Source organism: Danio rerio, chromosome 8, assembly GCF_049306965.1.
Source record: "Danio rerio strain Tuebingen ecotype United States chromosome 8, GRCz12tu, whole genome shotgun sequence".
Taxonomy (NCBI): Eukaryota; Metazoa; Chordata; class Actinopteri; order Cypriniformes; family Danionidae; genus Danio; species Danio rerio.
This window is the reverse complement of record NC_133183.1, coordinates 29,164,476-29,182,044: the sequence shown is the minus strand read 5'-3', so window position 1 is coordinate 29,182,044 and position 17,569 is coordinate 29,164,476. Positions and strand designations below refer to the sequence as shown.

At 35.9% G+C, this 17,569-nt stretch overlaps 1 long non-coding RNA gene across 2 annotated transcripts in view; it reads left to right on the top strand.

Moving 5' to 3' along the window:
* The first annotated feature begins 268 nt into the window (after positions 1 to 268).
* Positions 269 to 17,569, top strand: part of LOC137490330 (uncharacterized) — a 272,586-nt gene continuing 255,285 nt past the window's right edge. Inside the window, exons 1-2 of one of the 2 annotated variants that reach the window (XR_012384389.1) lie at positions 269 to 353; positions 559 to 720. This is a non-coding gene — a long non-coding RNA (uncharacterized lncRNA). Of the gene's footprint in view, positions 354 to 558; positions 721 to 15,706; positions 15,840 to 17,569 lie in introns of those variants that run through there. The other variant, XR_011009725.2, reaches the window with a different exon arrangement.

The following is a 17,569-nucleotide window of genomic DNA, read 5'->3' as shown; positions in this document are numbered from 1 at the left end:
AGAGGCAAATTAATCTCTGTGAAAGAAAAATGGGCCCGTCCAAATCAATCATTTTAAAAATAGGATATAACCCAACCCTTCTCTCTCTCTCCAATAATCGCATAGGTCAGTGCTTAGTCACTTATTTCATGCCCCACTGAAGCGTAGACAACAAGAGTGTGTCTGAGTGTGTGTTTGTATGTGTGCGATAGAGAAAGTGGGAGAGACAGCCTTATAAATTTTTCAGGACCGGTCTATTATTAGTGTGAAACAGCAGCGAAGAACAAGCAGTCTAATCAGCAAGTAGTGTAGGGCGCTGTTTGGTGAGCCCTGGATACAGCCTAATGTGGGCTTTGAGCTGCAATGGATTTTGGGTAATACACTCTAGAATTTAGGCCAGGTACTGGATCTTTATTAGTGCATCGTTTCAGTGTCACACCTTCACATGAAGTAATGCGAGTGTGAAACAGAGATGACACATTTAATTGTCAGCGTTAATGAATTTGTAGCACACTTTGTCTCTATTTGACTTGCTTTATCCATTTAACTGTTCGCCATCTTTTCTGTTTTTTTCACTAGTAACAGGGTCTGGTTTCTTGAGTTCAGCTTGACTCTCTTCCTCTCAAACTGACATTCAGGTTTTCAATCTGAGAGAGAGAGAGGGAGAGATTATCTGATGCAGGGGATCTATACATGGAGTCGACAACCTGCAGCCCATCACAAACAACAGCCTTATGAAAGGTAAACACACACTTCGCACTCAGGAAAATGTCAAGGGATGTTTTCCAATCCGTAAACTTTCAAATATTCACTGTTTTGCTTTGGTAAGTTCAGTGAAAAACTTATATCCAATTTCAACCTTCATTGCCATGGCAATGTGATGCTATAATGCATCTGTAAATATAATAATTTTAAATGACCTTAAACAGCTCTGTGCCGATTTTAGTTTTTATGAAAATAGCTGACGGAATAAGCAGACATTTGTTTTATTTAAATGTACAGTACATGATTTGTGATATACCTATTTTTCTCATGACCTCAAAACATGATTTCCAATTACACTTTCTAGAGGTTTACTATTTATTTTTTTAAAAGAGATTTGAAAAAAAGCCAGTAATACTTTACAGTAAGGCTATGCGATAAATCGAAATTAAAATCGCAATTTGATACGTTGCAATTAGCTATCCGCAAGAGGCTGCAATATGAAATATATACAGTTGAGGTCACAATTATTACCCCCCACCTAAATAATTACTTCCCGGTTTATTTTCCCCCTTTTTCTGTTTAACATAGAGAGAATTTTTTTTCCAACACATTTCGAAATATAATAGTTTTAATAACACATTTCTATAAACTGATTTAGTTTATCTCTGTCATGATAACAGTAAATAGTATATTGCTAGATATTTTTCAAGACACTTCTATTCAGCTTAAAGTGACATTTAAAGACTTAATTAGGTTAATTAGGTTAACTAGGCAGTTTAGGGTAATTAGGCAAGTTATTGTATAATGATGGTTTGTTCTCTAGGCTATTAAAAAATATATATCTTAAAGGGGCTAATAATTTTGACCTTAAAATGTTTATTAAAAAATTAATAACTGCTTTTATTAATTGGACAAAATAAAACATATGAGACTTTATCTATAAAATTATGACTTCAACTGAATGTTATTTAATTTCTGCTACACAGTGCAAATGCGTGACTGCATGTGATGTGCCAATCGAGTGAGCACACTTTCGTTCTGCCCAATCAGAATTAAACTATGCTCAACACCCACAACAAAAAAGAAACGAACAGGAAATTGCATACAAGTGGGATGATGGCATCTGTCGCTTCAAAAGCATTAATAGATGAATTTATATAAAAGAAAAACAGAACATTGGTAAAATGGGAATATTTTGATTTCAAAGTCACAGACACTGAACAAAACAGGCCATTTGTAAGAGCTGTCATAGAATTGCTGCCACAGGAGGAAATACAACAACCAGCACCTAAAAAAGCACCAGAGGCAGCTAAATGAGGTGTGTCTTGCTAAAAAGTCAAATGAAAGTATTGCCAGTGACACTCAATCTAGTAGCAACCAACAGAAAAGTACAATTTCAGAGTTGTTTCAGCCATGTTGGTTTGTGTATTGTTTTGTGTGTGTGTGTGTGTGTGTGTGTGTGTGTGTGTGTGTGTGTGTGTGTGTGTGTGTGTGTGTGTGTATATATATATATATATATATATATATATATATATATATATATATATATATATATATAAGCTACATTACTGTTGAACTTGTTTACAGAAAGGTATGGTCATTTTATTTGTTTACGGTTTGCTCTAAAGAAAAATAAATATTTAATTTCTGAGTATTTTAAAAGCAATTTGAATAAATGTTTAAGCAAGTAAATATCTTTTCAATTTCGCTCATGGCATTTTAGTAGTAAGAAGCTACAGTACAGATTATTGATCTGAAGCTCGACTACAAAATTACATCGCAAATCAAATCGAAATCGTAATATCTGTAAAAAAAATTGCAATTACATATTTTCCCCAAATCCCACAGCCCCATGTTACTGTAAGGTTTCATAGTATTAACTAACATGAACAAACAATAAACAATACTGTACATTTATTAAACTATTTACTATAGTATTTATTATATTTAGTATAGTACAGTAGTCACATTTTTCTCTGATTGGTAGAATTTTACATAAACCATCAAGGGTAATGTATTTTTATTTTTGCATTTTCAGATCTCAAATTTCTCTCGCGAGTACCATTCACACCTGTTGTTCTTATGTAAATCTACCAGAGGCCGCTGGCAACTGATTGATTTACTGACTGACCAACCGACCGATCCCTCCACCCTTCCCCTTCCCTAAACCCAACCAATAGTGTTTGAAAAAACACAGATTGACGTGCCCACCTCCTTCCCTAAACCCAACTGACAGTTATTAAAAGCAATCCAGAAAAAGAAAAGCCCTCACCTGATTTTACTACATTCACACCCTGTTATTTACTTTTTTTTTTTTTTTTTTAGCTTTTTTGTTTTTTGCCTTACCCACTTTCTGGAACTGTTCTTCACAGGACATGAATCCCATTGTTATGGTCAAGTCTGCTCTTTGTCTCAAGTCCCACAAGGTACATGGTGAGCTACCAAACAAACTAGTAACATTAGGAAAGCTGTCCATACGGAGGTAAGCAATCAGCTGGTAAACGAAAAAAGGAACACCGTCATACCGCCCCGTAGCATACGTTTTAAAGATGAAATGCAGCCAGCTACAGGATTCACGATCTCTAGAAATGTATATAGGGCTACATTTTTAAAACAAGCCTATGTTGGGATTGATTCCAGTATTACACAATTGTTACAATTCTTTTTAAAAGAAGCTGAATTAATGCAATCTAATCCAAAGCTTAATACAATTATTATACTATTGATTAACAACCTCCAAGGTCACAACATAACTGTCAGTCATTGTTAAAATCAATTTCCATGTTGTTATTTTTACCAGCTTTTGCACTCTATATAAAACAGGAGAAAATATTAAGAAAAAGAAAGAAAACAATGGATTTTACCCATAACAAGTCCATGAAAGATTGTAAGTTTGACTGTACCGCACTACAAATATGAATTTCAAATGTTAAAAAATACCAAGAAGTCCTAAAAACAATATAAATATATATGCATCCTAGGTTTATATTTTAGATGTATAAGACAATGCACTAGCAATGCACAGTCCAGCGATCTTTTAAAAAAAAGCTACACCCCAGAGGGCAGAAATAATACTCACGTTATTCTAACTTTAAATTATCCCAGGCTCCCTGGTTTTAAAAGCACAAAAGAGCTTGTGCGGCTAATAAAATCCCAATCTAAACCGGCCATCCAGAACACAGCTCAGCCCAGGGACGAGTTATCTCCTGTAACGCACTTGTTTCAGGCAGCTCAGTGCCATAAAAGATTTCCGCCACCCTCACCGCCTGTCTCCTGTCGGCCTTCGGTCTTCAAATCCGCCATCCCACATTCACCACAATACCTCACACTTAGATCGGCAGCTGAATTATTTCCTGTATGTTTATATGCAGAGGACGTTATGGCTGAGATCAACAGAAGTCAACCGCATATATTTTAGTGCTGACATGACAGTGGCGTCTGTATGCCTAAGGAAGTGTGAGGGAGTGGGAGCGGAGGAGCTCGGAGGTTAATGAGGACGGACAGGTTTGGCATTTGAGGGGAGGAAGAGGAGGATCCTCATCATCTTCGTGCTCCCCGTCGCCATGACAACCTGACCTTGTAGCCTCTGATTCTGTCTGCTCTTTCCGGAGGGTGTCTCATGTACACGTCGCTTCATATGCACAGGGCTGAAGGGATGGAGAAACAGAGTGGCATCTTCACACTTTATCTACTGCTCACTTGTTTCAAACATGATGCGAAAAGGGGTGAGAAAGCTACTTGAGAGCATCTGCACATACACACGCTGTCAGTCCTGCTTGTGGTGCTTCAGTGGAGTGGGTGGAGCTAAGATCTTGTTTGGCACACTTTGCTCATTGTGACTCTGATTGGTGGAATTGTTTGTGCCAAAATGTTGTCCAACTTAAATAACTCTAAAAGTTGTTTGTCACTTTCCTAAAATATAACCCATAAGAGCTCTTACTAAAATTTTGCCACTACTGCAAATAAGACTATAATGCATTTTGCGCTTCCATTAATGCTAAAATTGATCAAATTGAGCAGTGTGTTGTGGTAGCACAATCATGGCTTTTATCCAAGAGAACATTGATAAAAAATAATGTGCCTTGAACGGATTGTAAATTATTAGCTATGTTTCCATCCAAATATGTGAATTAAATGTATGCGCAAAACAGAAATGTTGCATAAAAGATGTGCAAATAAGGAGTGTTTCCATCCAATGAGTCAAAGTGAACAAATCGTCACTTCTTGATTTACTGGCACCAAATATTAACAGAAAAACGGAATTGGCTGCAGTAGGAGAAGCTTTTTTTAAATCTTTTCTTTATTTAATTAATTACTTGCGCCTCAGAAGACAAATGCCGACACTGCACTGTGCACTTTAGAGCATGTACTTAGATTTTAAAAGGGCACCTATTTTAGCCCTTTTACAAGATGTAAGAGAAACCTGTGATGTCTCCAGAACGTGTGTGTAAAGTTTCAGCTCAGAATACCCATTAGATTAATTGTTATATCCTCCAGAATCTGTCCACTTTGGTGTCTGAGTACAGTGTTGCTGTTTTTGTAGCCTGTGGCTTTAAATGCAAAAGAGATGCTTCTCCCCGCCCACCGTTTCCACATGCGGGTCTACTTTTCCTGCATTACAGCAGATAAACAGTAGTCAGTTATAGAGACAGACACGGATGAAGCTGAAATAAGGTCACTAGTCAAAAATACTAAGTAAATTGATTTTATGTCTTTGTGGTGGAGTTTTTTCAAGCCTTTCTGAAATGAGTCTTACATGTATGTCCTTTGCAGTACACACACACACACACACACACACACACACATATTAGCAATTACTGACACCATGCAGCCGTGGTGATTATAGTGGTTAAGATTGACATTGCGATTTTAGACTTTTTATAACAAACATGCTCTGTTTTAAAAACGTTCTAAACTAATAAAACATTAAAAATCACAGAGAGTAATATTTAAAATGCAAATATTATATTCCCAGTTTATTTTTATACAGTTTATAATTTAGTTGTGTAAAGCAACAGTTTATTTGAAAGTTTCAAATGGTCAGCAGTGATGAAGTTTTATTTATTTATGAATATTTTTATTTACTTTTACTTAACTCTATTGGAGAATTTTTTTATTTATTTTATTTTGGGAAACTTTTACTTTTAGATCACCACATATTGAAGCATGATATTACATCTGTTACACCAATTAATTTAATAAATATTTAGTTCCTCATTCTTTTAAATTGTTTTAAAAACGTTTTAACTTATTTAGAGAAGTTAAATTTAGAGAGTTGTAACAAATACTTTAATCTCAGTTTATTTGCAAAAACAATGTTCTGTTGGCATGTGTATACTGTAGATGTTATTATAGGAGAATGTGGCCTATCAATCAATTCAGTGGGCGGGAAAACCACTCTTACATCACACTGTGATGGGTCTCAAAATCTCTGTGATTTGGGATCTGTTAACATCAGGATTTATTGAAGAAAAGATTTATTGTTTGTGTTTCTATCACTCCAATATGACAGTGGACACACTATACCTACACACAGTTTTGTCCAAATAGCTAACAAAAGTTGATAAATAATAAAGCCCATGGTCTGTTTTTAGGATAATTTTGGTACCTTCTGAACACTGAACTAGTTGGAACCAATAATGCCTATAGATGATCAAAAATGAAATCATGGATTTTTATCTAAAATATCTTAATTAGTGTTCTTTAATGTTTTTTTTTTTTTTGTTTTTTTTACATGAACTCTTCTTTCTTCTATTAAACAGCTATTAATTTTTTTTAAAAGAAGTTCAATTATTGCAAACAAATACACAAGCATAAACATGTTTTTTGTTAAATATCAACGACAACACCTACAGTTGAAGTCAGAACTATTAGCCCCCCTGAATAATTAGCACCCCTATTTTCCCCCAATTTCAGTTTAGCGAAAAGATTTTTTTTCAACATTTTTCTAGTTTTAATAACTCTAATAACTAATTTAAGTTTATTAACTAATTTAATAGCAGTAATAGTTTAATACCTAATTTTATCTTTGCCATGATGACAGTAAATAATAATTTACTAGATATTTTTCAAGACACTTCTATACAGCTTAAAGTGAAATTTAAAGGCTTAACTAAGCAGGCTAGGGTAATTAGGCAAGTTATTGTATAACGATGGTTTGTTCCGTAGACTATCGAAAAAAAAGGGGCTAATAATATTGACCTTAAAATGGTCTATAAAAAAATTAAAAACTGCTTTTATTCTAGCCAAACTAAAACAAATAAGACTTTCTCCTGATGAAAAATATTACCAGACATACTGTGAAAATTTCCTTGCTCTGTTAAACATCATTTGGAAAATATTTTAAAAAGAAAAAAAAATGTGGACCAATAATTCTGACTTCATCTGTATGTGTTTTTGTTTAAAAAAATCTAACAAAATTGTTTTGAAATGTATGTGTGTTTTTTTTTACTTCTGGAACTCAGTTGTTGGTGTCTCTGCAATCTTATCTAAATAAAAACAGAAAATATTAAGAAAAAGAAAGAAAATAATGGAAAAAAATAGATATTTATGCTTCCTCTACTGTATCACACAGTTTTCAAATGTGATATGAAAAGGCGTGGGGAAAAAAGCCATTTGAGAGCATCCACACACACATACACACGTTATCACTCCAACTGCCATCAAATGCCAAGATTAAATCAAGACGCCCTTGTGTCCACTCATGAGTTTTCAATCCTTCTCGTCTCTGGAAAAAAAGAACCCATTTCCAGTCATCTTTCCCTGGAGATCCCAGTATGCAGTCACCCGGTCTTGCTCCCTAGAGGAAGAGCACAAGAGTTTGCAGAGTGATTTGGAGGATGGAAGTGTGATAGCTGGACTCGGAGCCGACAGCATGTGGGAGTTTGGTTCACGGAGAGAGTTTGACTAGTTGTAATGCGAATATCTCGCCTGGCCAGACCGTGTTTCCTGTCTCCTCATCCGGAGCTTATAAACGAGACGGCACAGCTATCTGCACAATCAGACAGTGGGCAGAGAGAGAGAACACATCTCTCAATAGCACACACACATACAGGGGCTGATAGGTCAGGGAACATATCTTGTTAGGCGAGTTTAAATCAGTTGTGCTTCTTATTTTCTGGGGGGTTTTAGATGGTTGAGGTGTGAGCAGTTCACTGTTAGCACACATCCTAGTTTATTACATAGTTTATAATGTAGTTGTGTAAAGCAACAGCTAATTGAAAAAAAAATCCAGTGGTCAACAGTAATGAATTCTTTTTTATTATCATTATTATTTTTATTGGAGAATTTTGGGAATTATTTTACTTTTAGATCACCACATCACAAATCATGATATTACATATTTTACACCAATTCATTTTATAAACATTTTGTTCCTCATTATTTTAAATTGAAACATAGTGTGTCTGATTCATGAACAAACCGATACTTTTCAGTTAACCTTTTAAAAATTAATGATTTATCTATTCAAATGATTTGGTCAGAATGAGTTTCCGAATATTGATTCATTGATTCAAAATAAGGCTGCTCGATACTGGAAAAATTACATTGCAATATTTTGTTTTTCTGCAATATATATTGCAACATGAATAAAAATTTCACCAGAAATGTAATGATCATATGTAAAAACACTGTATAATATTCAACTATAACTACTACACATGTATTTACAGTTTTGTACATTATTCATTCTATGCTGGATTTTGCACCGTATTTCTAACATTTATGTACATAGAAACCTTTATAATAATAAAAATAATAATAATAATAATAATTATTATTATTATTATTATTATTATTGCTTATTATTATTATCATTATTAAATTAGTATTAGTTCATAGTTTGTACTTATTTACTTTTAAGCTTGCCTTTTTGTTAAACTGTGTGTGTGTGTGTGTGTGTGTGTGTGTGTGTGTGTGTGTGTGTGTGTGTGTGTGTGTGTGTGTGTGTGTGTGTGTGTGTGTGTGTAAGCGTGCGTGCGTGCGTGCGTGTGTGCTTTAAATAGTTAAATAAAATAGATCTTTATTAATTTTACCAAAATGTACAGTTCTTGTGCCAAAATGCAAAAGTTTTAAGACACAGGCTTTAAAACACATGCAGATGATAAACTTTTATTATGGTCAAACTCCACAAATGTCATGTTTATGAAATTATGGCTCTTGCTAAAATATAATCTCAACATTCCATATCCTGCGATATTACTATTGCAGATGCGCATATTGCGATATCGATGCTTTAGTGATGTATTGTGCACCCCTAATTCAGATAATCCATCTAATCAGTCTGGCTTAAAATGAGCTCAAGAACAGGAGATCCTCTGAGCCAGCCTGTGCAAAAAAACACCTTTAATTCCAAATGTAGAATCTGTTAATGTAAATAAAAATCATATAGTATTTATATAAATCTGAGGACTCTCATTTGTTTGTGAACTACATCTGATTTAAAATATTAAGTTGTTTTAGTACACATAATGAAATGTTTAAAACATTTTATTAATATATTAACATGTTTATTATTATTTAGAAATTTTAATGACAAATTTAGTTTGTTTCTTATACAAAAGTGATCAGAACAATATTTATGACAAGCATGTTTATGACAGATTTATGACAAGTTTGTTGTCTTGATAATGTTGAGTTGCCATGACAAACTCAGGTTGTCTTTGCATTTAAAATGTCAACTTTGCATAAGTATGCAAAAAAATATGGGTCATATTTATGACGCGTGTCATGTTTTGTAAACACCCCTACAAGTAAAGTGTTACTGATCATTTTTACCATAAATTATTAATAACCAGTAAAAGTTGCCAACAAATGGCAACATTTGGCAATAAAAATAATTGTAATTATAATTTTTGTATAATTGTTTTTATTGCCAAAAGTAAACATATGCTGCCAACTTTTACATTTACTTTAATTAATCAATAATTAATAATAAGCATTTTAAGTGTACAAACATGTGAAAAAACTTGTAAAAGTAGGTATCCGTTTTATCTTGAAGACTACATTTGTATACTTTGTTCACCAGTGATCATGTCTGCTTGAACTACTCATCACGATTTCTGCATTAAATAATTGTGTTGACCTACAAAGCATTTCATAATCTTGCAGTGCTGTATCGTACCAAGCTTATTAAAGTATATACTGTTCTGTGCAGATTCTTTTGTCCACAATTCTAGAAACACTTTCACAAATTCTCTCATTAATATAGCTTCCATTATCATTTATTCATTGCATTTATTTTGTTTACAGTTTTGATTATTCATTTGTGTATTATTATTATTATTATTATTATTGCAAATAGTAGTAGGAGGAGTAATTAATAGAGTAATTGCTGTATCAAATGGTAGTAACTGTTGTATTACTGTCTTTAATGAAAGGGAGGGAGGGAGAGAGAGGAAGCTAAAGAGCACTGCAGTTGTTATAATATGAAGCTCAATGACCTTCTTACAAGGCTCAGTACATTTATCTACAGACACTCGCACACTCACACGCAAACAGCAAGGTCAGTCGACACCATTACAGATATTTCTTCATTAGTGGCAGCGTTGAGGCCTCTCGGTGTCACAGCACACTGACAAACTCCACACACTCCAGACAATTACACAAACAGCCCTAAATAACGTCTGAGCATCACAGTTTCAACTTTTTGTTACAACAAAATTCAGAGAAATACAGAAAATCTAGCTGAAGTAGAGATGCAGGCAATTAATCATGCATGATACTTTAAAACAGTGCACCGTATTAGTTATGTTTCCATTGAAAGATGTGAATTAGAATTACAGTATACACAAAAAAAACATCCAATAGAATCTCGATGCAGACTTGCATATGCAAGTTGGTCACAGACATGCAATCTCAGACACAATGCATAGTGACTGATGCATAGTTGATAGTGTAAGGAGTGGGGTTAGGTGTTCGCATTAAAATTATTGCATGCAGCTCAGCTTGCATCTGCACCCTGTCTGCAGCTAAACCCTTCTCAAAACATTTACAAATAAAGCATACTTTCCATCTAATCAGTCAACTAGAACAAAACAATCACTTCCTGATAAACTGGTGACAAATATCAAAAAAGAATAGTGGAGATTGCTGTTGTAGGAAAACAGAAATCTGGGTGTTTTTTTCTTGTATAAAAATGATTAGCTCCACAGAATATGAAATGCAATCAATACACAGTGGTTTTTGGATGTTTGACGTCTGTAAGTGTCACGAGACCCGACAAGATTTCTTGTGGCATGGGAATAATATTTAGAATAAAACGCGATAGCGGTCGGTAACTGGTGTAATTTGAATTTGAGTAGGAGCAGGTGGTCTAACATTATACATTATAGCATGATGTATGGTAGTCATGCATCTTAGATGAAAATGGAAAAAAATTGCCCTACGCAGGATGTGATAATACTCAAGTTTTACCCCTTAGCAGTCACATGACTGGAACCTCAGGTTTGAGGCGACCCTCATGTCTCATCACAAAGGGGCAAACAAAACTGATATTTAGCCTACAGTCCTTGCACAAACTACAGTTTTATCTGTCATCTCTCTCTTTTGGTAGTACCCAATTTAAATGTGAGTTTTTGGAAACCAGATCTAAATTTAGCAGGAACGGTCAGGTTGGGTAGAAAACTATTCTAAACGGGAAGTGGGTGAAAAAAGGCTGAATATGCGGTCGAGTGTGTAATAAAACCTCATTGGAGCGAGACTAAAAAAATCAATCTCGCGCAGACCTCTAGTTCCAGACAATACAGTTTTGGGAGGTTATACTACTGAACCACTTTGATGACAGACTTTGGCTGAGAAATTTTATAATGACCAAAACAATATTTTAGATATTTCATGATGTGGTCGATTCACTAATTTGACCATTAATGCCATCCCATTATGCACATTTTTATTATCATATGATGTAATTAAACAATACCACATTACGTTTTGGCTGCACATGCTGGAAATTGTTTGGTAAATGTGTTTCTATCATAGTTTATGCACTTTTTTACTAGATAAAAATGTCATCCTACTCAGTTGTGCATATTTGTTTTTGTATGTGCATTTGTTTTAATGTTTAGAGCATCTTGGTGTTTCTATTAAGCATTTTTAAATGCAATATTACAAAATGTGCTTAAAAAAAAGTTTGGTGAAAATATAGCTATTGGTGGTCATTTAGCAGGGATATCATTAAACTGTAAACTTTTAAGGCATTTGGCTCACACAAAAACAATTAAAACATTTATGGCAGATGCAAGGGAAAAAGAAGCCAGCACATTATTAAAAACTGCTACTGTGCTTGAAGAAACAAAACAGGCCATCAGTTTACTATTCAGGGAGGTTTTGTTGTATTGCGCTCTGTTATGCCTTTTCACATTCTCCAGATTTTCCTTAATATGTACAATATCTTCTGCACATTTGAGAAGACATTAACACAGTAACAAAAGCAAAAGGTGCTCCCCAAATTACATACTATGCTCTATTCTATGCCATTTTGTTATATAAATAGCGTAAGTAGTGCATTCACTGAAAAAACTCAAAAAATTATTAGTTCACTTTAATTACCCGGATGATGCACTTATTCAACCGTTAAACAGAAGTGTGGAATGTTGGACACTTCACGCACTCAACTGCCACTGCTTTGCGCAAGTAGCAAAATGGGAGGAATTATCAGTCACTAAGGTTGGATAACTGTATTTTTTTTTCTATTGTAAAAGCAAACTTCTTTTACGAGAGTGATAATATCACATCTCGATGGTGAATGTGGTTATACTCATGGCAGGCATTATTTGTTAGTTTGGTCATTTATTTCACTAATATGGCAACCGTCAAACGTCACCTGGAAAATGGTTTAAGAGATCTGTTTAGTAAAAAAAGGCCATTATTTTAATGGTCAAAATTCTGTTAATAAGCATGAAGTTTATTGCATTGTTGTGTTTATAAGTTGTGTGAATGACACTGAGCACCGTTTACAGTTTAGAATGTTTCTCTGGTTGTGGGTAAGCTGTTTGTGATGAGCATTGTTTCATCATATGATTATCTATTAACTACCTGTTTTTTGATTTTGTTTTCGTCTGTGTAAAAGAGGTACAATGTGTAGATGTTAGTACATCAAAGCCCTGGTGTTTTAACACAACAAATTAATCATGAGAATTTGAGGAAATGTACATTTCTACCCTGAAAGAACACAAAGTTGGTCTGGAACCTGAATCTAAAAAAAAAGTCTGAATGAGTGAAAGGAGATTAACTTTGATTTAATGCAGTAATTTTAATCCACAGCTTTGGGTTTGAATTATTGGACACGGATCCACTGGGGTGGACAATCACACTTCTCATCAGAGAGCAGATGAATGAGACGGATCCTGCTAGGACTCTTAATGAATCAAGGAGAATGATCTGCCGAGATGAGTCTGTGGAGGATTTTCAGTATCTGTGTGAGAAGGTTTGCGATGTGTGAACGTTCTTCGACAACAGTATTTGTTTTGTTGTTTGTTGTGGTTCAGTGTGCAGAGAAGCCCAGCTAATCAATGGCAGTAAAGCATCCAGGACCAAGCAGGCATAAATGAGCTTTTCAGCTTGCTGTTTTTAACATCTTATTAAGGTCTTTACAGGGTTGCTGACTTTTAACTGATTGATTTCACTTTTTTCCCTCTCTCCCTCAATCTTTCTACTGATTAAGCTCTTACAAAATCACCATAAATTCCTTTAAGAGATTTTTTTGCAGTTATCCTTTTAAAGTCATTTGCATTTTCTCTTTTGCCCACATATACCCGAGGGATGAAACTACTAACTAACCATATATTATAAAATGTATGTGTGAGTTGGTTTGAACCAGTTCTTGCTTTGAGACGACAGTGCTAACCACTGTGCTAGAAAACGTCATCACAATTATTATATTATAATCTAATACCCATCTATTTTTTTTACTTTGTAATGTGCTTCAACATAATACTAGGGACCCCATTATACAATAAGGAGTGTTTGAAATGATTTGTTGCTATTTTCAGACCAATGCAACCCTAATTTTCACGTTTTGTGCCACGTTGATTAAATAGCAAATCCATTTGCGCCACTTTGTAGACTCATGGGTGAGCTGGTCCATAAAGGAGGTGTGTTAAGATGCATTGTTGGCACATGATATTTTAAGAAACTAAAATAGACCGCGCCATTGACCAAGTAAAAGCTGGTCTAAAGTCCAGCGCAGAGCACGTTAGTTATGCAGCTATGCAGGTCCAAGCGCTTAATGCACACAGGATGTACAGCAATACACAAATATCTTTACATATGAAAAAAATTAAGGATTAAAATGCAATATTATTTATTTTTGGTTTTGGAGACACAAGAATAGGATGTGTGTTTGGAAATAAGTTTTTTGAACACACAAAAGTGGAATCAGTCATGCCCACAAAATGCTTTTGCATCATGCACTTTAGACTTTGCATTAAGAACCCTAGATATATACTGCTGTTATAAACCCAGGCTCATTGGAAATATGTGCAAAGTGCTACATTACCGACAATTATGTTTTTTGTACTGTCTTCTTGCAGTTTTTGTTTTCACAAATCCACTAGAGGGTGCTGTGTTTATTTTTGACAATTTAAAATATGTTAGCAAGGCACGTTTTTTCATACATGCTATTTCTTGTAAATCCACCAGGGGCCTCTGTGGACATTTCTGGAAATGTCCTCATCATGCATGTCCAATAAGAACCCCTTCGGGTAATCGTTATACATAATAAACATAGATTGATCTCGTCTGACATACCATTAGTGTTTTCAAAAACAAACTACAATAAAAAAAAACATTATGGGCCACATGCTTCTACTATGGTCTCACACTGCTTTTTTTGGATTTTGTTTTCCCTGATTTCTGAAATCATCCTTCACTGGACTCGTACCTCATTCGACTCTACTTTGCTTCTAGTTTGAGTTGTTTTGTCAAAAAGTGCTTGAATAATTTTTCAGGGTTGTCTGGAGTTTGGTCCATGATGTCTGTGAAAACTAGATTGTCTTTCATACTACGTGCTTGTAAGTCCAAAATGTTTTCTTTCATCGATTTGTTTTCTGTGACCATGGAAGTGAGCTGAGTGGAATGTGCATTAACTGAGTCCTTTAAGAAACTATTATCTTTAGTGAGAGTGTCTTCTTGGAGTTTTTGGAATTCCTTGTGGACAGTTTCTGTTAGTGCTATTTTTGTGAAACACGTGGAGAAAAGTGGGGGGGGAAAACTCACCGAAATTGTTTGCGGTCTAGCAGACAGACAATGCCATTTTGGGTCACACACCAGGTCTCGCAGGTTCTCGAATTATTTAGTCATAAGGTCGCCTCTCTCTGACTACCGGTCACCCCTCTCTGACTACCGGTCACCCCTCTCTGACTACCTTAAAATGCAGCCATATGTACCAGCGAGCACATATTTGTTGGTTAACAAAAATGTAACCCTGGGCACATTTTCTCAATGGGCCTGTGTTGGCTGTTAAGCGGATATATATACTGACTTCTTTCTTTCTTGCTTACAAAGCCTTTTCAGATGCCCAAACAAGACAGTAACACCTGCCTTAAAGTCTCGTCCGGACATACATTAAACACTGGCCAACCCTTCAGAAACACACTGGAATACATTTGGCCTTCCTCCATCTGCTCTGATCTCCACACACACACACTGGACAATGATGCAAGACCATTTCCTTTGATTGAAATTAATTTATTCGTGCCAGCACACTGGTTTTGGCATCTATTAATTTCCCTTTATTAAATTTCACACCTTCACCCTTGAAGTTAATTAAAAGAGTGAGAGAAGAGGGTGCTGTATCACCCAGTCTGCTGTCCTCTCTCTCTCTCTCTCTCTCTTTTCTTTCTTCATTCTCTTCACCTCTTTCTTTGTTTAAACAATCTCCTAATCACATTTAAAACAGTTGCACCACCAGAGTGGCTCCTCTTTGTTACAACTTCATGGACAGCACAATTTTCCTGTCAGAGTTTAACCTGATAGATTCATTTCCATAAACCCTAATCTGTCTTTCTCTTCTCGGCTCCAGATCACAGTCTCAGAGAATTGTGTAGTGATGTCTGAAGGCTATTCGGCGGCTGACGTTTGTTTCACGGCGAGCTGAGAGAGGCCAAATGCAAGTGGATTAGGATTGTTGTGTTATCTTCTCCAAGGACTCTCAGGTATTGTATGTGTGGAGGGAACTCTGACATTCAGCCTGACTTCTGTGCCTCTTTTGTGGCTGAAAGAGAGAGTGTCTGATCCACAGAGTTAAAAATACTCTTTTGACAAATTGTAGGTGGTTATTCGTTGATAAGAAGGTGCATAATGTATTTCTATAGGTGGCCTGTGTCCACTTTAAAATACACACATTCCAACTAGAAATTTAAAGTTGGTAGACAAACTTTATGGTGGCTCGAGAAAGCCCAGTCTGACAGTTTGAAGTAGTTTCAAAGTTTTTAATGATTGAAGTCCTTTTAAGAAGTTTGAAACAGTTGGTAAAAAAAGATCACTACATATATAAGCATGTTTCTAGTGTGGATTGGCATGTTTACTGCTAGGCGGTTGATGGGGTGTTCTGAGTTTTTCCTAAGGCGATGCTAGGGTGTACTGTGTGGTTGCTAACGTGTTGCTAGGGTGTTTGATGTGGTTGGTTAGGTGTTTCTAGGGTGTTTGAGGTGGTTGCTAAGGTGTTGCTGGACAGTTGCTAGTGTGTTCAGAGTGGTTGCCAGGTTGTTCTGTTTGGTTGCAAAAATGTTGCTAGGCACTTGCTAGGGTGTTTAAGATGGTTGCTAATGCATTGCTAGGGTGTTCTTTTTGAGTGCTAAATGGTTGCTAGGGTGTTTAAGGTGGTTGCTAAGGTGTTGCTAGGGTGTTGTAAGTGATTGCTAAAGTTTTGCTAGGTGGTTGCTAGGGTTTCTGAGTGTTTGCTAAGCAGCTGCTAAAGTGTTGCTAGGGTCTTTTGACTGGTTGCTAAGGCATTGCTAGGCAGTTACTAGAGTGTTGAGATTTTTTAGTGGTTGCTAGGCGGTGGCTAAAGTGTTCTAGGTTGTTGTTAATGTGTTGTTAGGTGGTTGCTAGAGTGTTCTGAGTGGTTGCTAGGTGGTTGCTAAAGTGTTGCTATGTGGATGCTATGGTGTTCTGAGTGTTCTGAGGGCTGCTAAGGTGTTGCTAGGGTCTTTTTACTGGTTCCTAAAGCGTTGCTTGGCTGTTCAAGTGGGTCGCTAAGGTGTTGCTAGATGATTGCTAGGGTGTTCTGAATGGTTGCTAAGGCGTTGCAGGGTGATTGTTTGGGTGTTCTAGGCAATTGCTAGGGTTTCTGAGTGTTTGCTAGATAGATGCTAAGGTGTTGCTAGGGTCTTTTGACTGGTTGCTAAGGCATTGTTAGGCGGTTTCTAAAGTATTTTGGTTTAAGTGGTTGCTAGGTGGTTGTTAGGGAATTCCAGGACATTAAAGTGTTGTTAGGTGGTTGCCAGGGTGTTCTGAGTGGTTGCTAGGTAATTGCTAAGGCATTGCTATGTGGTTGCTAAGGTGTTCTGAGCAAATGCTAAAGTGTTGCTAGAGTGTTCTAAAGGTTTGCTAGGCGGCTGTTAAAAGGTTGTTAGGGTCTTTTTACTGGTTGCTAAGGCATTTTTAGGCGTTTGCTAAAGCATTTTAATAATTAGTGGTTGCTAGGGTGTTCCAAGTTGTTGGTAATGTGTTGTTAGGTGGTTACTTATGTATTCTGAGTGGTTGCTAGGCAGCTGCTAAGGCATTGCTATGTGGTTGCTAGGATGTTCTGAGTGGTTGCCAAGGCAGGGTGATTTATGTGGTTGCTAAGGTGTTGCTAGGCTATGCACATATTAGGATTTATTATTATAAAAAGTACTTTTTAAAAATCTCTGTTGAGCACTTAGGTTGGGTTTGTAGCTCT